Source organism: Oryctolagus cuniculus, chromosome 16, assembly GCF_051225735.1.
Source record: "Oryctolagus cuniculus isolate XC-2025 breed Fujian yellow rabbit chromosome 16, ASM5122573v1, whole genome shotgun sequence".
NCBI lineage: Eukaryota > Metazoa > Chordata > Mammalia > Lagomorpha > Leporidae > Oryctolagus > Oryctolagus cuniculus.
In genome coordinates this window covers 20,342,026-20,367,538 of record NC_142882.1, presented here as the reverse complement: position 1 = coordinate 20,367,538, position 25,513 = coordinate 20,342,026, and the positions used below count along the sequence as shown (strand labels likewise).

The 25,513-nt window shown below is 62.9% G+C and overlaps 1 protein-coding gene, 1 long non-coding RNA gene and 1 other non-coding gene across 14 annotated transcripts in view; 2 read left to right on the top strand and 1 right to left on the bottom strand.

Moving 5' to 3' along the window:
* MYO9B (myosin IXB) overlaps window positions 1-25,513 on the top strand; it is an 83,362-nt gene that overhangs the window by 24,140 nt on the left and 33,709 nt on the right. The gene's annotated exons all lie outside the window — the stretch shown is intronic.
* LOC127486592 (small nucleolar RNA SNORA11) lies at window positions 18,741-18,871 on the top strand. Its single transcript, XR_007913242.3, has one exon. It is a non-coding gene; the product is annotated as a small nucleolar RNA SNORA11 (small nucleolar RNA).
* On the bottom strand, window positions 22,118-24,611 carry LOC138845672 (uncharacterized). Its single transcript, XR_011382888.2, has 2 exons — window positions 24,405-24,611; window positions 22,118-22,363 (listed from the first exon to the last, which is right to left on the bottom strand). It is a non-coding gene; the product is annotated as an uncharacterized LOC138845672 (long non-coding RNA).

Genomic DNA, 25,513 nt, shown 5'->3' with positions numbered 1-25,513 from the left:
TTAGGGTCCAGGGCTCTGCTTTTTCCTCTGAGCAGGCTTTGTGTCCCAGAGCAGAGCACGCCCGTGCCTGTCCCACCCTCGCAGTTACCCTTGGGTTCGTGGGGTACGCAGGGGACTCCAGAAAGCTCCAGAAGGGCATGCTGAAGACCCCCCGTCCCGCGTCGGCGCCCCGGCTCCGGCTCCTGACTCGAACTTCGGCCAGCGCACACTCTGGGAGGCAGCCGGGCTCCTGCCTCCCACATGGGAGACCTAGAGCGAGCTTCCCGTCACAGGCCTGGCCCGGCCCTGGCCATCCTGGACGTTTGGAGAGTGGACCAGCAGATGGGAGATTTCCGTGTGTGTGTGTGTGTGTGTCCCTCTCTCAATGCCTTTTGGGCCTCGTGTGTTCTGTGGTTTGGGCAAGCATAGAAGGCCACGTAGTCACCGTCACAGAGTCACCCAGAGACCGGTCACTGCCCTCAGCGTCCCCCGGGCCCTGCCGCCCCGCCCTCAGCCCCCATCTTTGCCCCCCTGCCATGGTCTTGCCGTCTCGTCATGCTGGCTTCCTTAAGGAAGCGGAGAGAGGCCGCGTCCACGTACCTTCTGTGAGGGCAGTGTTTTGTTGTGTTTTATTAGCTGATCTCTTCTGGTGCCTGGCGGGTCAGCTCAGCTGTATCACGGTGTGAGCGCGTGGGGTCACGTGTACACCGAGCGTTCTGCGCCGTGCAGAGCTGCAGGCGGGGGCGCCAGCTTGTTGTAGGTGCGCCTGCCTCGTCCAGCCACACAGTCTCCGTGGGACGGGAGCCGCGGTGAGCGCTGAGCCTCCCGTGTGAGGGCGGGCGCAGTTGGTGCCTCGCTTCCTGAGGGCTGGCCCAGGCCCACAGGGCTCCTGGGGCCGGCAGTCCCTCCGCCACCCTCTGTGTGGCAGTGGCCCTCAGGGGTCCTGGCACACTCCCCAGATGTTACTGGGGCTGTCAGTCACAAGCCAGATGCCTGAGCTCGCCAGGCTGCCCGCCCAGAGCCCGTGCAGCGCCCACACCGGCTGCAGAGGGAGCCTGAGCCAGATTCGTGTCGCGGTGTGAAGGTGCTGCCTGCGGCGCCCGCGTGCGGAGGGACAGCAGCTTCAGCTCAGGCCGTTTCTCACCTGGGCACGCCGGCTTCCCAGGCCTCTTTCCCGGCCCCCTGGGGGCTCCGGCTGTCCTGAGCGCTCCGGTCTCTGCGGCCGTGTCGACTCTTCTCCATGTGTCTCTGATCTCCCCATCCCTGTCTTAGAAATGACACTTGTCGTTGTAGCTAGAGTTCATCATTACCTTCCTTTTTTATTTTTAAAGTTTTTTTTTTTTTATTTGAAAGGCAGAGTTACGGGGAGGTGGGGGGAGAGAGATAAGAGAGAGACAGATCTTCCATCAGCTGGTTCACTCCCCAGATGGTCGGAAGGGCCAGGGCTGGGCCAAGCTGAAGCCAGGAGCCAAGAACTTCCTCCAGGTCTCCCATGTGGGTGCAGGGGCCCAAGCACTTGGGCCATCCTCCACTGCTTTCCCAGGCACAGTAGCAGAGAGCTGGATTGGAAGTGGAGCAGCTGGGACTTGAACCGGCACCCACATGGGATGCCAGTGCCACAGCGGCAGCTGTATTTGCCTGTTCACAATACCAGCCCACTTACCTTACCTTAAAATTGCACCTGTAGAGACAGACTCTGTTCCCAGAGGTCACAGGTACCGGGGTGAGGGCTTTTGGGCATTTGGGGGAGGGGGTAGATCAGAAGCCACCCCAACACAGGTGCTTTCCCTAGGGCAGAGCAGAGTCCGAGCCCGACCCCCCATCTCCCTCGGAGTTCTCCCCTCTCCCCCGGCCCGGGCCGCGGAGGCCCGAGGTCGGCCCGGCCCAGAGCCTTCGGGGCTTTTTCTTGGCTCCCGAAAGAAGAAGTTCAGTCATTCTGAGGTTTGGGTGTCATCGGGCGCCCCATCCCCCACCCGCTCCCAGCCCGAGGCCAGGGTTGCAGCCTCGCTGTGCAATTCTGACCAGAAAACAGGAAGGCAGCGCTGTGCGAAAGCCAGTCCCAATCAGCTGATCTGCCCGCACCCGGCTGTCACCTTGGCCAGCGGGGGGCCGCGGGCCCTGCGTGCCCCTCCCCCGGCGCAGGGCTGCTGGCTGTGCTCGGCGGTGCCAGCAACACCAGGGTGCAGGGCGTAGGATCCCACCCCGGAGTGGGGGCGGGGATCTGGGGTCCTCCTCCCTGCACATCAAGGTCCAGTGACCCTCGCTCGACACCCCGTGGCTCTGAAATTGGTATCTGGCAGCATAGGCCACAGACCCCAACCCCGACCCAGAACAGCTCCCTGGCAGCCCCGGGCGTCACTCACACCCTGCCTTGGCAGAGCAGGCTGAGCTTGGGGGCTTTATTCTTCCTTTCTTTCCACTTGGTGACAATGCTCCCGGCAACCCTCGGCGTCCTGCGTGGGATTTTAATTCTGAAAGCGGAAATGAAATAAGGATCTGTGCTTGTCGGGCTCTTGGGCCAAGGGGCCCGGACCTCCGTTTAGCCACAGCGGCCTGGCCCACGCCGGGGGAAGAGGCTGTGAGATGGTGACGGTGACAAGCTGTCCCCATCTGCCCACCCCAGCATCACTGTCCAGTAACCACCCGCACCAGTCCTGGGCCTGAGTCCCCCCCACCTCCCCTCTCACCCCAATATCACTGTCCCGTAATGACCCGCACCAGTCCTGGGCCTGAGTCCCCCCCACCTCCCCTCTCACCCCAATATCACTGTCCCGTAATGACCTGCACCAGTCCTGGGCCTGAGTCCCCCCCACCTCCCCTCTCACCCCAATATCACTGTCCCGTAACGACCCGAACCAGTCCTGCTCCTGAGTCCCCCCACACCTCCCCCCTGCCCCAGCATCACTGTCCCATAACGACCCGCACCAGTCCTGGGCCTGAGTCCCCCCCACCTCCCCTCTCACCCCAATATCACTGTCCCGTAATGACCCGCACCAGTCCTGGGCCTGAGTCCCCCCACACCTCCCCCCTGCCCCAGCATCACTGTCCCGTAACGACCCACACCAGTCCTACTCCTGAGTGCCCCCACACCTCCCCTCCCACCCCAATATCACTGTCCAGTAACCACCCACACCAGTCCTGGGCCTGAGTCCCCCACACCTCCCCTCCACCCCAATATCACTGTCCCGTAATGCACCAGTCCTGGGCCTGAGTCCCCCACACCTCCCCCCTGCCCCAGCATCACTGTCCCGTACCCACCCGCACCAGTCCTACTCCTGAGCCCCCCCACACCTCCCCTCCCACCCCAATATCACTGTCCCGTAACCACCCGAATCAGTCCTGGTCCTGAGTCCCCCCCCACCTCCCCCCTGCCCCAGCATCACTGTCCCGTAACCACCCGCACCAGTCCTGGGCCTGAGTCCCAGCCACAGCCCCTCCCCCACCACCTGCAGACAGGACCTGATCGAGCCCAACGAGACAGGTCCCTCAGACCTGCAGGCCTGCAGATAATGTCAGTGAGCGGCCTCTGGTGCCCTAGCCAGTGTGACCTTGGCCCTCAGGGACCCCTGCCCCAGCCACACACACACACACACACACACACACCCTGGCAAGACAGGTTAGCCTCCTCGAGTGTGGAGGGCATCATCCTGTCTCCCCACCACGCCCCAATATGGACAGACTAACCCCTCCCCTGACATGCTGGGAAACCGAGGCACATGGACAAAGCCGGGGTAGCAAAAGAGAGAAGGTTGCAGCCGGCGCTGCAGCTCACTAGGCTAATCCTCCCCCTTATGGCGCCGGCACACCGGGTTCTACTCCCGGTTGGGGCGCCGGATTCTGTCCCGGTTGCCCCTCTTCCAGGCCAGCTCCCTGCTGTGGCCAAGGAGTGCAGTGGAGGATGGCCCAAGTGCTTGGGCCCTGCACCCCATGGAGACCAGGATAAGCACCTGGCTCCTGCCATCGGATCAGCGCGCCATTGGAGGGTGAACCTGCGGCAAAAGGAAGACCTTTCTCTCTGTCTCTCTCTCTCACTGTCCACTCTGCCGGTCAAAAAAAAAGTTCTGGAGTGGGGGCGTGGCAGCACCCTTGTCTCTCCTGCAGGTGAGGGTTTGTTTCAGAGCTTTGCGCAGATTGAATTGTGTTCAGAGTGGCATTCACAATGTTGTAGGACCGTCACCTGTGGTCCCAGGACCTTGTCCCCCCGGCCCCGCCCCTGCCCCTGCCCCCCTCTGCTTCCTGTCTGTGGCTTTGCCTGCTCTGGACATTGCCCACCCATGGCGTCACGCACCGTGTGGCCTCTGTGTCTGGCTTCTCTCACGGAGCGTGACGATTTCGAGGTCCGTCCAGGCCACGGGTAGGCGTGGGTGCCCCGTCCCTTCCACGGCTGTGTCATGCTCCCCTCTCCGGGTGCCCCAACCCTTTTCATGGCTGTGTCGTGGTCCCCTCTCCGGGTGCCCCGACCCTTTTCATGGCTGTGTCGTGCTCCCCTCTCCGGGTGCCCCGACCCTTTTCATGGCTGTGTCGTGCTCCCCTCTCCGGGTGCCCCGACCCTTTTCATGGCTGTGTCGTGCTCCCCTCTCCGGGTGCCCCGTCCCTTTTCATGGCTGTGTCGTGCTCCCCTCTCCGGGTGCCCCGGCAGCTGTTGTCGGCTCAGCAGCTGTGTCGCTTCCGCTGTTTGCATGACTGGGTGCAGAGTGTGCGGCCGGGTTTTGCTTGGACCCTGGCGCCCTCCCTGCCCTGGCCAGGCCAGCGTGCCCCCACAGGTGTTCCAGAACGACCGCGTGGAAGATGGAGGAGGCAGGCGGACAGTGGGAGGGGCCGAGGGCCACCGGGCAGGGACAGGGAGGAGCTGAGCAAGAGCCTGGTGGAGGGGCCGGGGACACCCCGAGACCCCCCGCCATCACCTGCAGGTGCCGGCTGATCCTGCCCACAGGCCACCAGCCAGAGTGGCCCCAGCCCCAGGCTGAGGCAGAGCCACGGCCGCCACCCAAGGGAGGCCCGGGCCCGGGACTCAGATGGCCGCAAGGCCACGTGCATGTCACCCGGGGCCCGTCCAGCGCCCTCAGGAGGGGTGTGGCTCGTGCGCTCTGTCCCAGCCGGCGGTGGGCATCCTTGTAGGGCAGGGCCTTCACACCAGCCACAGAGACCCTGCCCGCCCCCTCCAACCTGAGGTCACCTGGTCACAGACGCTGGGGCGGGGTGCCACCCGACCCCTGTCTCTCAGCCCCAGGAGAAGCACGCTCGGAGGGAGGCGTGTTGCCAAGCTCAGGCCTGCGGGGACCCCCCTGGAGGGCACAGGCCTCATACAGGAGGAGGCAGAGAAGGTCAGGAGCACCTGCAGCTGGGGCGCCCGGGCCCTGTCACCATCTCCCCGGCCCGAGCGGCTGTGTCTGCTCAGATGTAGGCGTTCGGGGTGAGGTCCCCGAGAGCCGTCGGGGAAGTAAGGTCAGGAGGTCACCAGGCCGCTGGGTGGGGAGGCCACACCTAGGGCAGCGGCCCAGGGCACCCAGAGGGAGGTTGAAGGCCAGGTGTGTCCAGAGCGAGCAGGACTGGGGTGCTCAGACCCCCACCCCCGAGGCGGAGCGCCTCCCTCCAGGGTGAGCTGGGGCAGGTGTACCCCTGGGTGGAGGGCGCCTCTGCCCAGCCCTGGCCCACAGTGCTCAAGTCTGCCTGGGGGCCAGTGTGCCATCGTCGGGGACATCAGGCTCCTGACTCCACAGGGGCAGGGGAATGGCAGGCAGGGGTGGGGTCCCAGGAGAGCAGGTGTTGGGGAGGAGGGTGTGCAGTGGCAGCTGCGCCCTGAGATCCTGAGAGCCCAGCACGGAGCAGGGAGTAGAACTTGGGCTGCGACTCCTGCCCAGGGCGCCTCCCGGGGCGTCCGTGGGGAAGCAGCCACAGGCGGACCCAGCGCAGCAGGGGCGCGGGGCCAGTCCCGCAGTGGGCAGGGAGCGGAGTGAAGCCCTCCTGGGGCAGGGCAGAGACCTTGGCCACAGATTCTAACCCAGGCCCCTGCCCCCCTGCTATTGATGTTACGGGGGGGGGGGAGCACCAGATCACTCTTTGTTACTGGGGGAGGGGGTGTCTGGTGCGCTGCAGGGTGCCAGGAGCACCCCGCCCCTGCCGTGACGGCCAGAAGTGTGTCTAGATGTTGACAGGTGCCCCCTGAGGAGGGGGCTGCTGACCGAGCGCACACCAAGAGTAGTGCCGGCCTTACAGATGGTCCCCGCCTAAATATTTGCAGTTTTGGGGTTTTTGTTTGTTTAGTAACGTCGGAGTCCCACGTCAGCCTGACCTCAGTACAGCCCCGGGGTGGGTGAGGGGCGAAGGGGCCGCCTTCTCACTCCTGGAGAGGGGCCGATGTGGCAACTCCTGCCCTCCATGCCCCCCCCCTCCCCACTGCCGCTGCCCCCAGCCAGGCACTGCCCGTCTGGGGCCAGAATGGTCCTCCTGTGATGATGCCCACCTGGGCCGAAGGATTTGGTCCTCCAGGTGAGCTTCAGGTGGCGTCTTGGAATTTTGTGGGCTTTTGTTGGTTATTTTATTTATCTGTAAAGCAGAGACAGGAAGGAGAGATCTTTAGTCCGCTGGTTCGCTTGCCCAAGCCCTGTGACAGCCGTGGGCTGTCACACTGGGCCACACTGAAGCCAGCAGCTCAGGGCAGGTCTCCCCTGCGTGGCAGGGACCCGGGTCCGGGGCCACCGCCGCTGCCTCCCAGGGCGCCTGTTAGCAGGAAGCCGGGCGCGGGAGTGGAGCGGGGACGTGAACCAGGCGCTCTGATGAGGTGTCCCCGGTGGCAGCTTGACCACAGTGCCAGACGGGACAGTGCTGGTCACCTCGCCTGTCTGGGAGCTCGGGGCCGGGCGGGATGGGGGTGTGCCGATAAAAAACAAAAGTGTTACGTGGAAACAGGCAGACGGGCTACTGTAATGAAATGCGTCAGGATTTTGACCCCTTGGGGACCGTGGGATGCTCCCCACCCCGCCCCCAGCCACGACACGTCCCCGGCAGTGGCTCCTGGCGTGGGGGAGAGGCGTGGGGGTGGAGAGCGGGGCCTCGGCCAGCGCCTGGCGTGGGCTACGGACGCCAGGGAGCTCCGGCACTCAGGGCGGCTCCGCGGAGGGCGCCCTGCCCGCGTGCGTGCTCTCGGCCCCTGGTGCGGCGTCGAGACCCCAGACAGAGGAGCCTCGCGCCCCAGTCGGGCGGCCTGCGCTCTAGAACTCCCGAGCTGTCTATTTCTGGAATTTTCCATTTAATGTTTTCGACCTGTGGTTAACCACAGGTAACTGAAACCACAGAAATCAAAACCGTGGCTGGCCGGGCGTGGGGAGGGGGCGTAGGGAGCTCCTGGAACATTCTCTGGCGAGGAGACCTCGGGGCGCCGCCGCCGCTCAGAGCTGGAGGCCCTCCCTGACCGCGATCGGCGGCGCCTGTCATTTTGGCGTCAGTGTGCAGCTTTTGTAGTAAAATCGCACTTTTATTTATGGTTAGATTTTTATTTCAAAAGCAGAGTGAGCGAGAGATCTCCCTTTCGCGAGTTCACCCCCAGATGCGTCCAGCAGGAGCCCCAGGACCTCGATCTGGGTTTCCGGGGCGGGGGGGCAGTGGGCACAGTGGTTCAAGGCCCCGCCCGGGTGCCCGCGTGCGATATGGGAGCCCCCGGGCTCGAGTCCGGGCTCCACTCCTGATTCCGGCTCTGGCTGCTGCGCACGCCGGGAGGCAGCCGCGACGGCTCCGGTACTCGAGCCCCTGCCGCCCACGTGGGGGACCCGGATGGAGCTCCTGGCTCAGTTCTGGTGTTATGGGCGTGTAGTGTGAACCAGCAGGTGGACGGTGGAGATGGACCTACCCACCTGCTGGCCTGCCTGCCGCTCCTGCTTTCCTTTACGTCAAGTGAGAATAATTTAAATGTATCTGCTCCCTGCTGGCCGTTTGTGGGGAAGGGGGCGCTGACCCCTAGTGCCCTGGGCCCTCGGTACCCGCAGCTCTGCGTCTGTGGATGCAGCCGAATGTCGATGGAAAATACATGAGGAGGGGGAACCCTGCGTCTGTCCTAAGTGTGCGGGGACTTCTTTGTCCTAGAGCCGCCGGGGGAGACTGGATCCCTCGCTCTCTGTGCCCCTCAGGCAGCTGGGCGTGGCTGGAGGAGTTAGGCTCTGTGGAGCCCTGGCCGCCTTATACCCGCAGGGCTGCACGTCCCCGGGCTCTAAGGTCACCTGCATCCTGCCTGCTGCGGACAGAGGGCACCCAGGAGGAAGCTGGCGTCCGGGCAGGGGGAGCTCACGGTCGGGGAATAATGAAGCCAGGATGCCCCCAGGAGGACAGTTTCCTCACTCAGGGAGGAGCCAGCGGCCCTTGTAGGGCGTGAGGGGGCGTTCCCCAGCCCTGGTGCCCTCCCGCATCCCCCCACCCGGGAGAACGCCAGCCCCAGAGATTGTGGGTGGGGGGCAGCAACGTGGACGGGAAGAAGGGGACCCAGAGGGCGGAGGGCCAGCAGAGCCCACCACGGGGAGATCACGCCATAGCCAGAGTGTCCTGGGTGGGGGTCATGCAGACGGCCGGGCCCTGCACGCCTCCACTTCGGCCTCTCCGGCCTGCTGTGCAGAAGGCCGAGCCCCAGCGCTGCGGAGCTGAGGCTATTTCAGACCAGGGAGGAAGCGGCGTTTTGGGAGTGCGGAGTGAAATGACGGGGTGTATTTTAGGCACCGAGAGCGGCCTCCTTAGAATCCGGAGAGCTGATTAGAAGCTGAAGCGTGAGGCCAGGCCGCCACCGCCCTTGCTGTGTGTCCTGGGGTTTGCTGTGCCAGGTTGTGATGACAGGGGACCCGGTGTCCATCTTTCTGGGCCACCTGCCTGGCTAGCTGGGGTGGGAGCCCGGCCCGCAGCAGTCACCCACCAAGCCTGGCAGCCGACTCATTTCCTAGCCGACTCCGGCTGGCCCCGCCCTGGGCACGCAGGCCCCCACGTTTCCTTCTGCGTGACTCAGCCACCAGGTCCCGACAGCAGGCCTTTGGAGGGCCCTGGAGTCAGAGCCGGGTCTCCAGGAAGCCCCGCTTCCGCCGCCCAGCTGCAGCGCAGCCCTGTGACCCTGGCACACGGCTGCTGGCCGGCTCCCCGCAGCTGGCGTCTTGGGGAACAGTTTGCGCAGGATTCCAGGGTGCTGCTGTGTGACTGGAAGTCGGGGGTGGGGAGCGTGCGGGTTCTAGGCAGACACCGGCCAGGGGAGCAGCCCCAGCATCACGGGCTTCAGTGTCCACAGGGGTCCCGGAACCAGTCCCCCATGGATGCCGAGGGACAGGTGCACTCCATGCGCCCGCCGCCATGAGCAGGCAGCAGCTCCGCAGGCCACCACAGCAACCGTGTGCGGCCCGGGTGCCCGTGAAACCGTACTGATGAGGAGCAGGCAGTGGAGAGAGAAGTCAGAGAAACCCAAACCCAGGGGCGTTCCAGAGAACAGCTGGGCAGGCCTCCCCCGGGCTCTCCAGGTCTCGATGAACACACGAAGAAAGATGATCGGGGTGGGCGTAGGGGTGCAGCGGGCGAAGCCACCGCTTGGGACGCGGCCACCCCAAATCAGTGCCAGTTCTAGTCCCGGCTGCTCCACTTCCCATCCAGCCCCCTGCCAATGCACCGGGGAGCCAGCAGCAATGGCCCAAGGGCCTGAGTCCCTGCCACCCACGTGGGAGACCTGGATGGAGCTCCTGGCTTCAGCCTGGCCCAGCCCTGGCTGTTGTGGGCATTTGAGGAGTGACCCAGTGGATGGTTTACACAGTGTCGACCCTTCAAAGTAAGCCGTTTTTAAAAACTAAAGTGTGATAGAGATGTGGGATGGTGGAGTGTCATCCATCCTTCAAACACATGGAGATCCTGTCATTTCTCTCTCTTTTTTTTTTTTTAAAGATTTATTTATTTATTTGAAAGTCAGAGTTACACAGAGAGAGAAGGAGAGAGAGAGAGAGAGAGAGAGAGAGAGAGAGAGAGAGGTCTTCTATCTGCTGGTTCACTCCCAGTTGGCCGCAATGGCCAGAGCTGCGCCAATCCGAAGCCAGGAGCCAGGAGCTCCATCCGGGTCTCCCACGCAGGTGCAGGGGCCCAAGCACTTGGGCCATCTTCTACTGCTTTCTCAGGCAACAGCAGGGAGCTGGATCGGAAGTGGAGCAGCCAGGACTTGAACCGGTGCCCATACGGGATGCCGGCTCCTCAGGCCAGGGCGTTAACTCGCTGCGCCACAGTGCCAGCCCCCTGATCCCGTCATTTCTGACAACAGGGCTGAGCCTGGAGCCAGGTACAGGGAGACGCACACCATGCTGCCTCGCTCAGCTGCGAGATTCAGAGTCATCAGATGCGGCCGCCGGGGTGGGAGCCGGGCCGGGAGCCAGGCCACGTGGCTCAGAACACAGAGTTTCAGGTCCCAGGTGAGTCAGCTTGGGGCGCTGCTGTGTTGTCTGCTGGAGAAATTTGCTGAGAAGGCAGACTTCAGTGTTCTCACTGCAAAAAAAGAAAAAAAACACACAGCAGCAAATCATAGCTGTGAGGTGCTGGCCGAGCCCCGTAACATGGTCATGGTGCAGTTGTTTCCCAGTGCGTACAAGCGTCGAAGCATCCCTTTGTACACTGCACCCAGACACCATTGCGTTGGTCAGTTATACCTCCATAAAGCCGTTAAGCTTATTTAAAAAATTTTTTTTTTTTTTTTTTATTTTACTTGAGAGGCAGTTATAGAGAGAAAGATATCTTCCATCCGCTGGTTCTCTCTCCAGATGCCTACAGCGGCCCGGGCTGGGCAGGCCAAAGCCAGGAGCCAGGAGCTCCATCCAGGTCTCCCACGTGGGTGCAGGGACTCGAGCACTCAGGCCGCCCTCCACTGCCTTCCCCTGGCGGAGTAGCAGAGGTCGGAAGTGGAGCAGCCGGGACTCAGCTGCCCCTGTGGGATGCCGGCTTCGAAGGCGGTGGCTTTACCCTCTGTGCCGCTGTACCAGGGCAGGCACGGTGTGAGAAGCCCGTAAGAACCCCAAGGCAAGGGAGGTCCAAGAGACGGTCACAGCCTGGAGGAGCCTTTGGAGGCGGGATGAGTAAATATAGCAGGAGGCGGGCACAGGCGTGTGTCTCTGCAGAGAGCCTGGGTTCCAGTCCCAGCTCCGGCCCCTGACTCCAGCTTCCTGCTAACGGGCAGGGCAGCAGGTGATGGCGCGAGGACTTGGGCCCCCGCCACCCACGTGGGAAACCCGGATGGGGCTCCTGGCTCCTGGCTTCTGCCTGGCCCGGCCCCGGCTGTTGCAGGCGTTTGGGGAGAGAACCAGCGTGTGGGAGGTTTTTCCTCTCTCTGTGTGTCTCCCTCTGTCACTCAGCCTGTCAAATAAATAATTAAAAAAAGTTTCAAAAGCAAGACCAGCGATGCAAGATTTAAGAGCCATGGGATGCTGGGACAGGAAAAGGGCATTCAGCAGTGAACGGCCGTGCGCCACACGGGTGCGTTGGCTGCCGCGAGCATACACCGTGTCAACCATGACAACTGTGTGCCGGCCGCCCAGGGACTCACCGGTGACTGTGCCCCCGCGGAACGTTCAAGAAGCAAGGCGCGGGCCCTCTCTGGCCCCCGAGGGCCGTGTGCCGACCTCTGTGCTCCTGCCTTCAGCAGGTGCTCAGAGCACAGCGGGGGCCGTGTCAGATCTCAGCCGCAGTCCTCCCCACGTCCCCATTGCCAAGGGCACCGCAGGGCCCCCCCCCCCCCCCCAGCAAGCACCCTCTCTCACCAAGTGCTTCCTCTGAAATGCATCCCGCCCCTGCCACCAAGGCACCCCCCCCCCAAGGTGTGCTGTGCTGTCTGGGAGCTCATGTGGTGTCGGGGCCCCGACCCCCAAGCCAGGCCACGCTGGGTCGCAGTGTGGTCAAGTTCCAGGCCTGAGATTTTTTTTTCTTTAAAGATTTATTTTATTTATTTGAGAGGCAGAGAGAGACATGTTCCATCCGCTGGTTCACTCCCTAAAGCTGAGCCGATCCAGAGCCAGGAGCCAGGAGCTTCTTCCGGGTCTCCCACGTGGGTTCAGAGGTCTAAGCACTGCTTTCCCAGGCCACAGCAGAGAGCTGGATGGGAAGTGGAGCAGCCAGGACTCGAACCCGCGCCCCTATGGGATGCACAGGTGGAGACTAAACTACACCACAGCGCCGGCCCCAGTGCCAGGATTTGGACTTGGGCCGAGCCGCCCGCAGTGGAGCCCTTGCTTCCCGGGGCTGTGGGGTACAGAGCGATGGGCCCGCAGCTCTCGGGTTCCTTCTCCTGAGCCTGCTGCCGCGTCAGCCCTGCCCCCGCCCGACTTCTGCCCCCGGAAGGCGGGGCAGCCCTGGCGTCAGACTCCCCCCGACCCGGGGCTCCGTGTCAGGAAAGCTTCTGGCACTGGGCGCATCCTGATTCCACACGGTGGAAGCGCCTTGAGCGGCAGCCGTGCTGACTGTACCTCCCCCGCCACACTTCGTGGCCTCAACACTTCCGGGAGCCCGCAGCCGGGCTGGGTCGCCCGTCACAGCGGCCGTCTCCCCCTCGGAGTGCGGGAAATCGCATGGGTGCACCGACGGCTGTCCTGGAGGTGAGAAGCAGGCTGACTGTGTGGGTGCAGCTTCAGGTCCTCGTACCGGGGGTGGAGACCTCTGCACCTCTGGACCCCTGTTCCCAGCGCGGTCGCTAAGGAGCGGTGGTGACGCCCAGCTTGGAGTGCCTGGTGTGCGTCCTGGCTCTGCTGTTCTTGGTTTTTGTTTTTACGGTTTGTTTATCGGAGAGGTAGAGTGGCAGCAGAGAGAGAGACAAATTGATTTTCCATCTGCTGGTTCACTCCCCAAATGGCCGCAACAGCAAGGGCTGGGCCAGGCTGAAATCCCGGAGCTAGGAGCTCCATCCAGGTCTCCCACCTTGGGTGGCAGGGACCTAAGTACTTGGGCCATCAAATACTGCCTTCCCAGGCACATGAAACCAAATCAGAAGTGGAGCAGCCGGGACCCAAACCCGCGCTCCGATATGGAGGTGCCTGCGTCGCAGCTGGCTGCCAAACCCACTGCGGCACCTGCCGGACCCTGAGGTCCACTGCTGACTCCAGCTCCCTGCTCACGCGCGCCGTGGGAGGTGGCAGTGCTGACGCAAGTCCTCGAGTCCCCGCCCCCTGGCTTTGGGCTGCTGTGAACCTTTGAGGAGTGAACCAGTGCGTGAGAGCGCCCTGTCAGCCTCTCGAGTAAATAAATTAATTTTTAAAAAGGAAGAATAGGGGCCGGTGCTGTGGTATAGCCGGTAAAGCCCCAGCCTGCGCCGCTGGCATCCCATGGGGCGCCGGTTCAAGTCCCGGCTGCTCCTCTTCCGATCCAGCTCTCTGCTGTGTGGCCTGGGAAAGCAGTGGAGGATGGCCCAAGTGCTTGGGCCCCTGCACCTGTGTGGGAGACCCGGAAGAAGCTCCTGGCTTCGGATTGGCTCAGCTCCGGCTGATGTGGCTATCTGGGGAGTGAACCAGTAGATGGAAGACCTCTCTCTCTCTTTCTGCCTCTCTGTATCTCTGCCTTTCAAATAAAATAAATCTTAAAAAAAAAAAAAAGAGAGAGAGAGAGAGAAAAGAAAAGAAAGACCGGGGAAGGGGTGAGTAGGTGCTCTTGCCTCATCTCCGCGCAGACCTCCCTCGTCCTGGGATGAAGCCCGGAGCAGCGTCCCGCCCCCTCTAGGAATCAGAGGCTGGCTCCCCTGGGGCTCTTGATTGGGAATTTAGATTCCTCGGCCTCTCTGGAGCGTCTGCAGATCTGCTCGGGCCGAGACTGCGCTCATCCCAGGCCCCCAGCCCGCACCTGGGTCCCCAAACTCCTCTCCCTCACCCCTGACCCACCAGGGGATGCACGGTGGTGTGCGAGGCAGGGGTAGACTGAAATGTTGGCTCTGCTGCCCCAGTGCTGTAAGCAAGGGAGAGAGAGAGGATGCTGGCCCCGGGGATGGGCCCCAGGGTGTGGAGAGAGGTAGTCGCACCTGCGGGGAGGGGGCCTGAGGGGGCCCTGGTGGCTGCAGGTCCTCCCTCTGGCCCACCCCAGGGTGCCGGCCTTCCGTCCCGCGTGCAGATCCAGGTCTGTGTGGTTTGGGAATTGTGTGTCGCAGCAGCTGTCTCCCCACAATGAAACCTTCGCTGAATGGCGCCACCCGCCACGTTCAGGTGCAGCTATGATCCGCTGCAAAGTGAGGGTGCCCGGGTCAGGAAGTCGCCAGACGGGATCCCCAGCCACAGCCACAAACAGCCGGTGACCAGCAGGTGGGGACGGGGGTGGCAGCCGTGGGCCCAGCCTTGGAAGGGAGTGAGGCCGTCTCACTGATGGGTTCCCGGGGTGGGATTTGGCCATTAACAGGAGAGGAGGTGCAGCCCTTTGGGTTGGCATTAAGACGCTCATGTCCCACATCGGACTTGCGGGGTCCAGTTCGCGGCTCTGGCTCCTCTCTTCAGCTTCCCGCTGGTGCCGGTCCTGGGAGGAGCAGCGATGGCTCCAGTCGTCAGGTTCCTGTCTCCCACGTGGGAGACCTGGGTTGGGCTCCCAGCTGTTGCAGGCATTTGGGGAGTGAACGAGAGGATAGGAGCGCATGCATGCTCTCCCCCCTCCCCCTCCCCCTCCCCCTCTCCCTCTCGTAATTTTTAAAATTATTAATAGCCAAATAGAAGGTCAGGCTCGTTAGTGCTTCGATGGGCAGACACCGTGCAGAGGCACAGCTGTGATGGTGAGAAGCCCCCGAACATCGTGTGTGGTGACATGGGCGCGAGCGTCTGCGCGCCAAGCAGACGGCCACTGCCCGCACACCGCACGCATCCCCAGAGCCGCCGAGAGGAGCAGGCGCACGGGTACTGCAGGTCGTGCCCGGCAGGGGACGCGCCACACCCCTACCGCAGTGCCCTCGCGGCCCCAGCTTCCTGCCGCTGCCCACCCGGCAGGCGGCCGGGGCCCCGCCACCCAGGTAGCTGTCAGGGGCCGTTGGGGAATGAAGCGCAGGTGGGAGCTCCTGATCCATCTGTGTCCGTCAGCTAAGTGACGACGTGGCTTGTTCATTATGCACGCGCTCCATGCGCCTTCTGAAGACTGCGTGTAGGCATGGATTTCAGAATTTTTAAAAAAGATTTATTTATGAGTTACAGAGAGAGAAGAAGGGACACAGAGAGAGAGAGAGAGAGAGAGAGAGAGGTCTTCCATCCACTGGGTCACTCCCCAGATGGCTGCAATGGCCAGGGCTGGGCCACACTGAAGCCAGAGGCAGCGGGTGATGGCTCAAGTGCTTGGGCCCCTGCCACCCGCTGGGGGGACCTGGGTGGAGCTCCTGCCTCCTGGCTGTAGCCTGGCCCAGCCCTGGCCATTTCGGGCGTGCGGGGAGTGAATTAGCGGATGGAAGATTTGTCTGTGTAAAAGCATCTGCCGCTCCGGCCATGTGATAGATAACAATACACAAATGTTTCTAAAAAATCACTTCAGAGATAGGAAAGTGAGTGACTGTCTAACTCTGCAATGAGCTGAATAGAACAAAACCCCCAAAGAGAGGGGTTGATGTGGGTGCCCCCCGGGGGGACGTGGGGGAATTCCTCGGATCCTTCCGCAGCCCTCGGGACCGGGCAGGACCGGCCAGGACCGGCCCCTGTGAAAGCCCGCTTGTGTCCCTTGTGCCTCCCGTGACTGTGGGTGCGGCTCTGCCTGAGCCTGACCCCACGCCACCGGGTGCCACGTACCGGGCTGCGGGATCTGATGGCTTGTTTCGTACTTGTGGGGGCGACGGGGGGACCGTTCTTTTTCGTATTTATTTATTTTCCGTTTTAAGAATGTCCGTTTCTTTCTTTGTAAGGCTGAGAGACGGACAGAGGTCTCCCATCCGCTGGTTCATTCCCCGGGTGGCCACAGCAGCCGGGGCTGGGCCAGCCTGAAGCCGGGGGCCAGGAGCTCCGTCGCGGGCTCGCATACGGGTGCCAGGGGCCCAGGCACTTGAGCCATCACCTGCTGTGCGTCAGCTGGGAAGTGGAGCCGGGACTGGAACCAGGCACTGCCGTGTGAGGTGCAGGCGTCTCACCCACGGGCCAAGCTGCCACCCCGGGCTTGGGTTTGGTCTTAGGATCCCAGGGCGCCAGCCCCGCCCACTCTGTGAGACCCCTGCCCTTGGGGGAATCTGGTCGCCTTCCAGAGCTTCCTCCCACCCCGGGCGCGCTCGCGGCGTCTCCTTGTTTCCGTCCACGCCTGACTGCGGGCGCCTCTTGCGAACAGGCACACGGCCACTCAGCTCCCTGCACAGCCCTGCCAAGCCCCTCGGGTGGGCGACAGGAAGCAGAGACGACCCAGGGAGGCGGAGTATGGGCCGGGCCCTGGGGAGCCTCCACTTCCTCCTCCGAGAGTCAGGGAGCTGGAGCCCTGAGGTTGGGGTGACTCCTCAACTTCCTGCCCCCACATCCGCAGGCCCGCAGCTGCCGCCTGCACAGGCTGGGGGGGGGACCTGTCGGCCCCACGGCCACCCCCACGCTGCTGCCTCACCTCCGCTCATCCTCGCCTGGCGTCCCCCCCCCATGCTGGCCTCCTCCTCCCCACCCCCCAGCCTCAGCGTCCCTGCGCCCCGCCCCTCACAGCAGCTCTGTTGCAAGTGCATCAGCTGGGCCTCTCACTTCCTCACCCCTGCTCTGCTACCAGCCCCCAGGGAGGGGGGGGGTCCCTGTCTCTTCTCACCCTGCCCCCGCCTCGGGCTGCGACCCTGCAGAGCCTCCTGCCTCCAGTACTTCCTGGGCCGCCTCCTGTCCGTGCCCGCTGTGCCCGGGGGCGTCCCACTGAGTGCCCAGGGCAGCCGTCAGCCCCCGGTTCCCCGGCAAGGCCAAGGAGGGAGGCATGACGAGGGCACTTCGGACAGGTCGTGGGTGTTGGTACAAAAAAAGAACCAAAACGTGCAATCACGCCTAGTGGCCGTGAGAACCTGCATGAGAAATGCAGGTGATAAGAAAATTGTGTTGTACTAGGGGAGTGCCACTGGGCTCCCCACATCCCGTATCCCAGTGCCTGGGTTCCAGGCACGTTCCACTCCCAAGGCCAGCTCCCTGCCAGTGCCCACCCTGGGAGGCAGCAGGTGATGGCTCAAGTACTCGGAGCCCCGCCACCCACGTGGGAGACCCAGATGGAGCTCCTGGCTCCTGCCTGGCCCAGCCCTGGCCGTCGTGGGCTTTTGGGGAGTGAAGGAGCAGATGGAAAAATCTCTGTGTGTCTGTCATTCTGATACGTTTTTAAACTTTCTAAATAACAATAACGTCTCTCCTTGAAATTCCAGTCACTCCCCTGCTGGGTGCCCGACCTTGCCCGCAGGCTCTGTGCAGCTCATGGTCTGGACCTGGGGCAGAGCCATCACCTTGAACCGGAGGCTCCGGCTCAAGGCCCCCCTGCCCCCGGCCAGCCCAGGGCGGCTGCCAGAGGTGGTGACACGCACCCCGTGGTGGCTGCACCAGGCGTTAGCCAGGGAGCCGGGTTCACACCAGCACAGCTGTAAACGGGTCCTGTGAGTGAGTGAGTGACTGAGTGAGCGAGTGGACCCAGACGCGTGGGACCGAGGCTCTCCACTCGGCGTGGCCGTCGCAGTAGACATAACGGAAGGCGCTGGAACTTTCAGGCCAGCTGCAGGTCCGTCTCGGGGTGACGGCTGTCCCAGTCCGACTCCCTCAGCCCTGCTGGATGGACGAGGCCGAGCGTGGTAGGGGAGAGGCTTGCCCTCGGGGAGAAACCCGACGGGGCGGGGGGGGGGGGGGGCTTCATCCGTCCACACCGGAGATGGAGGAGCAGGTTTGCGTCCCTGAGCCTCTTCCGAGGGACTTTCAGGGTTTTGGAATCTGAAAGCGAAATCTGTTGGCTGGGGCAGGCGTTCGGCGCTGTGTCCCCCCGTCTGCCTGGGGGTCTGCATTCCCGCCGGCCACCTGCTCTCAGGCTCGGCTGCCCATGTGCATCGGGCACGGTGCTGTGTTCTGAGCAGAACGGGGCTCCTGAGTCCACTAAGCTGGTGGCGCCACAAGGGCAGACGTAACCTGGCTGTGGGGCGGAGGTGGGCCTCATGGGCAGCCTCGTCACCGGTCGGGAGGCTGTGGTGGGGAGGTGAGCCGCGTGGGCGGGCCTCCTCTGGGGCAGGGAGGCTGTGGTGGGGAGGTGGGCCGTGGGTGGGCCTCCTCTGGGGCAGGGAGGCTGTGGTGGGGAGGTGGGCCGCGTGGGCGGGCCTCCTCTGGGGCGGGGAGGCTGTGGTGGGGAGGTGGGCCGCGTGGGCGGGCCTCCTCTGGGGCGGGGAGGCTGTGGTGGGGAGGTGGGCCATGTGGGCGGGCCTCCTCTGGGGCGGGGAGGCTGTGGTGGGGAGGTGGGCGGCGTGGTCACCGGTTGGGAGGCTGGCCTTTGCCGCCTGCTGCTTCAGTGCAGTTACCCACTGTGCGATGTCCAGGGAGGGATGCTTGGGCACATTTTTCACATTTTATTTATTTGGGAGGCAGAGAAGGAGATCTCCCGTGTGTCGGGTCACTCCCCAGGGCTGGGCCAGGAGCCAGGAGCTCCACCCAGGTCTCCCACGTGGGGGGCGGGGCAGGGGGCCAGGTAAGCCACCACCTGCTGCCTCCCAGCGTCTGCAACAGCAGGGAGCCGGGTCAGAAACAGGACCCAAAGCCCTGCACTTCAGAGCTGGGGCCCCAGCGCCTCCCCTGCCAGGGCAAACGCCCGCCCCCGGAATTCTTCAACAGGCAGGTTTAAGACACCTGTTGAAGTGACCCGAACCAAGGGTGCGCTCAGAGCAGGGGGCCTGAGGGATGGCTCCTCTGTTTACACCGCACCCCACAGAAACCCGGGGTCACGGTGACGAGGGGCACGCAGCGCACGGCCTCCCCCTCCCCACACACACCCCACACGCGTCCCCATCCACCCCGCATGGGCCCCGGGCAGGCTCCACCCCAGAAGGAAAGCTGCAGGAGTTGGTGGTAGAAGTGGCCACCGTGAGCCCATCCAGTCCACGCCCGGGTGGGTCGTGGCCGGTCTCAGAAATCAAGGCTTCAGGGCGGCTGTTGGGAGTGGCGGTTGCGATGCTCACATCACCCACATCGCAGCGCCTGGGTGAGTCCTGCTCCACTTTCAACCCAGCTGCAGCCGGACAGCGGTGACAGCTCCAGTCCACAGGCCCCAGCCGTAAGCACAAGACCCTGATGGAGCTCCTGGCTGTTGTGGGCATCTGGGGAGTGAGCCCAGTGGATGGGAGCTCTGTGTCTTCCAAATAAATAAAAACAGGGTCTGGTGCTGTGGTCTGTTTGGTAAAGCTGCCACAGGCACCGGCATCCCCTGTGAGCACCAGTTCGAGTCCCGGCTGCTCCACTTCCCATCCAGCTCTCTGCTATGGCCTGGGAAAGCAGCGGTAGATGGCCCCAGTGCTTAGGCCCCTGCTGTTTATATGGGAGACCTGGTAGAAGTTCCTGACTCCTGGCCTTGGATCGGTCCAAGTTTTTAAAGAAGTTTATGGAAAACTGGAGTGAAAAAATGTTTATTTTGCTAAAGAACTATTTTTTAAAGGTTTTTATTTTTATTTATTAGAGAGGTAGAGTTATAGACAGAGGGAGAGAGAGATCTTCCATCCACTGGTTCACTCCCCAAATGGCCGCAATGGCTAGAGCTGGGCTGATACAGAGCCAGGAGCCAGGAGCTTCTTCCCGGTGCAGGGGCCCCAGCACTTGGGCCATCTCCCACTGCATTCCCAGGCACACTAGCAGGGAGCTGGATGGGAAGTGGAGCATCCGGGACTCGAACCGGCGCCCATAAGGGATGCCGGCGCTGCAGGCAGCGGCCTAACCCCCTAACGCTGCAGCGCGGCCTCTGCAGAAGCTTCTTGAACCTGCTGTGTGTGTGGGCGTGCGTGGGGCTGGGGTCTTTAGAGAGCACACTCGACACAGACCCCGGGCCGTCACAGGATCCATGAAAAATGCATATTTTGAAAAACTGCTTTGCATGAAAATAAACTTAATTCCATGTTTACTGACTGGTCCCCTGCCATGCTGCAGATCTGCTACGCGTCGTGCCCCTCTCCCCCTTCTAACCTAAACTTGGTGCCCCCAACCTGCGTCTCCTGGCGAGCACGCCAGCCGCTCCCTGCCGTCTTTGGTGAGCGTGGCTGTGTGTGTGATTGTGTGTGTGCGTCGGCGAGACCCCCGTCTTCCAGCTCCCCGGCTTGTTTGCATTTAACACCGCTGCCCTCGGGGTCTGTCCCTGGCTCTGTTGCCCTGGACAAGGTTTCCTGGATTTTCGAGGTGCTGCGTGTATACAGTCGGCGCTGCACGTCCACAGCCACGGGGCAGGCGCCACCTCCTGTGCCAGACGTGCACAAGAGCCCTTGCTTGTCGGAGCCACCGTGTACCCAGCACTCTCCCCGTCTTAGCCTTGTCAGTCACGTGGAGGTGATGTGTGCAGTGAGACGCGGGCGGGTCCGGTGCCAGTGGTGTCCCGGGGGGAGGGGAACCCCAGAACCAGCCCCCCAAGGACGCGGAGAGACCCTGCCAGTCACTGCCGTCTCCCCGGGGGGACGCTGAGGTCGGTTCCGTGTCTCGGCCGCCGCCACAGTGAACCCGAGACTACAGACGTGTCGTCCAGAGTGACCTCACTTCCTCTGGACAGCTGGATCCAGTGAGGCTGGACTAGGTTTTTCTTTTTCCGAAGCGTGCGGCCTCTATTAGAAACATGTCTTTTTATACAGGGGAGGAGAAATAAGTAGAAGCCTTGTGGCGCTTCCAGCCGCCCTGTGCCTGGGCCCCCTCCGGATCGCCCCGGCAAAATGCCTCGCCAGCCCCCGCACCTGACTCCATCCCGGCCAGCGCCCAGGCCCGGGGTCCACTTCCTCACCCCCACAGGCGGACGCATGGAGACCACGCGCCCCCGGCCAGCCCCCGCCGGCCGCATTTCCTCCTCGGATGTGTAATAGCACCAGCCGGATATTTTTAGACGGGCTCTGAAAAGTCACAGTGTGCCGGGAGCGCATACCAGACGCGTGAGGTCACGGCCCCGGCCCCGGCCGGCCGGCAGCCTGCACCGCCTGGGGTAATCACAGAACCAGAAGCCGCTCATCAGGGCTGGCCACCTCCGGAGGCCCCGGGGGCAGGGGGCTGGGTTGTTACAGTTTTCTGAGTTTATGGGGTACCACGTGATGTTTCCATACATGCAGACAGAGTACTCCCACACACGTGTGCAAAACAGTTAAAGGGTAAGTCGATTCGGATGTCAAAAAAAAAGTGAATTCCATGCCCACGAAAGGGTCTTGGAAAAGTTCATGGGAAATGCGTGTTACAGAACAGGAGGGAAAAAAAACCCAAAACTATGCCTGGTTTTTGAGTTGTCTGGCACCAGAGTGAGCATCTCCCATAATTCCGTTCGGCCCCGACTCTGGGAGGTGGCCTCGTGAGCGTGGCCGGCCCTGGACCCAGCTGCAAGGCAGAGAGAGGCCTGTTTCCTGCTGCAGGTGCCCCGCATGGCGCCCGCGCTCCACTCCCCGTCTGCGCAGTCGGGACACCTCACGGTGTTTCCCCCAGGTCCGACTCACAGACTCCCCTGAGTCACGGCTTTCTCAGTCGGGCTTTGTTTATTTGAAAGCAGAGTTACAGAGAGAGGGAGTGTCCACCCCCGGTCACTCCCCAAATGGCCGCGACAGCCAGGGCCAAGCGCGGCCGAGGCCAGGAGCCTGGAGCTCCGTCCAGGTCTCCCGTGTGGGTGACAGGGACCCGGGTGCCTGGGCCATCTTCCGCTGCTTTCCCAGGTGCCTCAGCAGAGAGCCGGCTCAGAAGTGGAGCAGCCTAGATTGGAACTGGTGCTCGTAAGGGGTGCCGGCGTCACAGGCGGCGGCTCTACCTGCTAAGCCACAGCGCCTGCCCCGAAAAGCAGTTTTGTTGACCCGAGGATTTCTCGGTGCTTACAGCGAAGTGCATGAAGGAACAAAGAGCAGAGGGGATCCTGGACTCCCTGCCCTGGCACCTCCTTTTATCTCCCTTGTATACAAGTAGGCAGCCCCCTACCCCCACCCACCCCGCCGTCCACAGCTGCAGTCACCCAAGGTCAACCAGGGGCCGGAAATACTAAATAGAAAATTGTGAGAGAGGGGGAGACCACATGCATATAGCTTTCTTACTTTTTTTTTTTCAAGATTTATTTTTTTTTATTTGAAAGAGTTAGAATCTTCCATCCACTGGTTCACTCCCCAAATGGCCGCCAACAGCCAGGGCTGGGCTAGACCGAAGCCAGGAGCCAGGAGCTTCTTCTGGGTCTCCCACATGGGTGCAGGGACCCAAGGACTTGGGCCATCTCCCACTGTTTGCCCAGGCACACCGGCAGGGAGCTGGATTGAGAGTAGAGCAGCCAGGACTTGAACCAGTGCCTATAAGGAATGCCAGAGCCACAGGCGGCAGATTTACCCACTGCCCACAGCACCGGCCCCTCCTCAGAGCTTTGTGAAGACCCCTTTTAGTTGTGAACAAGAAGTGGGCTCCGTGGTCACTGTCAGACTTGGGGGAACTCCTATCTGGGCTCCATGTTGCCTCCCCAAGGCCCATATAAACCCCTCCCCCAATCACCCAGTGGCTGCCAGGCCCTGAACAGACCCCCCCCCACCCTTTCTCTGGGGCCGCCCACTTGTCACCTCAGTGTGGCCCAAGTGTTAGCACGTGGTCTGGGCCCCGTGGTCTCCAGCACTCGTGACCTGCAAGTGGGCTCGGCCCAGGCTGCTCCCGGCTCTGCCCAAGGCCTCACCACCATGGGCAGAGCCGGTCTCCGCACAGGCGTCTGGGGCTCCCCCGTCCCGCGGGTGGGCGGGGTGTAAAGAACAAAGCCGCATTCAGGCCGTGGCCCTGTTGGCCCCAGAGGTCGGAGGTCGAGGGGCTGCATCTGACCAGGCCCTTCTTGCCGGAGGTGGCATGGGCGTCACGTGGGCTGGGTGCAGCCTGAGTGCATCCCCCAGGGGTTCCTGCGTTAGAGGTTGTGTCCCCCACCTGTGGCCGGGCGGGGAGGCAGGACCCGGAGGAGGGCAGGGCCAGCGTGTGTGGGGCGGCGGCTGACACCAGGACGCCCACATCCTGTCCCCGAGTGCCTGGGCTCGAATCCCAGCTTCCCACTAGTGTGCACCCTGGGAGGCAGCACTGATGGCCCACGTGGGAGACCCCAAGGGAGCTCCGGCTCCTGGCCTCAGCCTGGCCCAGCCCTGGGTCTCGGACGTTTGGGGAATGAACCAGTGGATGGGAACTGTCTCTGTCTCTGTTTCTCCCCTAGAAACAAGTGAAAAATCAGTATTTAAAATTTTAAAAAGGGCCGGGGCCTAGTGGGAGGCGCTGCCCACAGGAGGGACCGGGGGACCTTGGTGGCCGTGTGGCAGTGGTCTCAGACCCACACCTGCTCCCGCCGTGAGGCCACCACACCCAAGGCCTGGCCAGCCTGGGACTTGGAGCTTCCAAAACCGTGAGCCACGTCAGCCTTCGTCTGACTCAGGTGTTTGGCCGCAGCAAGGCAGGCCGGCACACGCGGTGACACAGGCGGCTCAACCCTCGTCCTGCCTTTTACAGTTCCCCGAGGGACTGCGTTTCACTGCGGGCTCTGGGTAGATGACCGTAGCAGTGCACGGCGGCCTGGCGCCCTTGGGCCACGGTACCAGAGCGGCCTGGGGTCCCTCTCCTAAGAGCACTAACCCCACTCCGCCCCTCATGGCCCAGTTACTCCCCCCCTCCCCCCCCCCCCCGAGCCTGGCCTCCAAGTGCCATCGCCTCGGGCGTCAGGCTGTCCGAGGTGACACGAGCGGGACGCAGACAGGAAGTGCCCAGCGGCCAGTGTCCATCCCCTTGGGTGGGGGGGAGGCCTGCCCTGGTTTCAGCCCCTCCCAGGCAGTGGGGCCTTGGCCGTGGCCTTGCCCCCGTACACACTCCCCCTCCTCTCCCCTTCTCCCCGTCCCAGTCCCCCAAGGCTCCATCGCACCTTCTCCTTGTTCCTTTTCCATGGTTGTTAATTAATGGTTTTTCTTTGTTGTCTTTATTTGAAAGGCAGGGAGGGACAGAAGAATCTCCCACGCACTGGTTCACTCTCCCAACGTCTGCACCAACCCGGGGCTGGCCCGGGCCGTAGCCTGGAGCCAGGAACTCCATCGGGGTCTCCCACATGGGTGACAGGGACCCACGCACGTGGGTCAGCACCTGCTGCCTCCCCGGGTGTGTGTGCGTAAGCAGGAGCTGGAATGGAGCCGGGACTCGAGCTGCCGGCACACCGGCAGCAGTTTAACCGCCGTGCCAAGTGCCACCCTTTTCCTGCCTCTCAACCACCCTGGGGCAGCGGGTCCTTTGTGGGAAGGGGGCACCCCAGGAGCCTGGCTTGGGGGAAGGAGTGTTCCCTGTCTTAGTCGGGGGGAGGGCGGGGGCAGCCCCCGAGGGGCCACGTACCAGCGTCTGTGAGAGGAGATGAAAGCCGGACACGCTCCGTGGCCTGGGCTCCCCGTGCCGCCAGACACAAAAGGCCACACACTGTGTGACTCCATTGATCCGAGACGCCCAGGACGGGAGGAGCCACAGAGACAGGCTCCTTTTCATGGGGGGAGGGGCTGGGAACGTTCTGGAACTGCCTCTTGGTCGCACAGTGCTGCGAATGCCAAGGATGCGCTGAGCTGTGCACGTCAAGGTGGCTCGTTTCGGGCTGCGCTGGTTTCATCCCGAGTTTATTTTTAAAGCAAAAGTTCTGTAGTCGGGCTGTCGGCCCCCGGAGCTGTGCGGTTCCTCCGGGGGTGGGCCTTGCTCCCCCACACCCGGCTGGGCGCAGCCTGGCTCTGCGCCCGTCACACCTCCGTTGCCGCCGACACACAGAAGCGCGAGTGGGATTTTCACACATCAGGAAACCTTTTTTTTTTTTTTTTTTTTAAACCATTTACAAATGTGAAAACCGTTCTGGGCTCACAGGCAGGGTTTGGACCTGTCCCCTGGGCCGCAGTTCATGCAGTCTGCCTCAGCCAGCCGCGCGTCACAGGTTGTCCCAGGGAGGGAGCGGCCGTGGCCGTGGCCGGGCTGCCAATGGCCCGCGTCCGGGCTCCTGGGTTTCATTCCAGGCTCAGGCAAGCCCTGGGAGGCAGCAGCGGTGATGCAAAGAACTGGATCCCTGCCGCCCGCATGGGAGACCTGGACGGAGTCCCCGGCTCCCGGCCCAGACCGGCCTTTGCAGACACTGGGGGAGTGAGACTGGTGGGTGGATGCCCCTCTTCCCCGTCTCAGACTGAAAAAATAACAACAGTTTAAAACATCCAGGAGCAGAACAGTGTCCGTGCTGACCACGTCCAGAGTTTCCTCCTCCTCATTATTCCCTGAACAGCAGGGGGTAGCATCATTCCCACAGCCCGCACACTGCCGCGGGCTCCGGGAGGCGCCCAGAAATCACGGGAGGTGCGCAGGCTCTGTGCGACTCCTGCGCTGTTCTCTCGAGGCACTGGAGCAGCCTAAGAGCTTGGCATCCGCAGGGGGTCCCGTGAGCCAAAGCGGGAGAGGGATTAGGGAGCCAGCGTGTG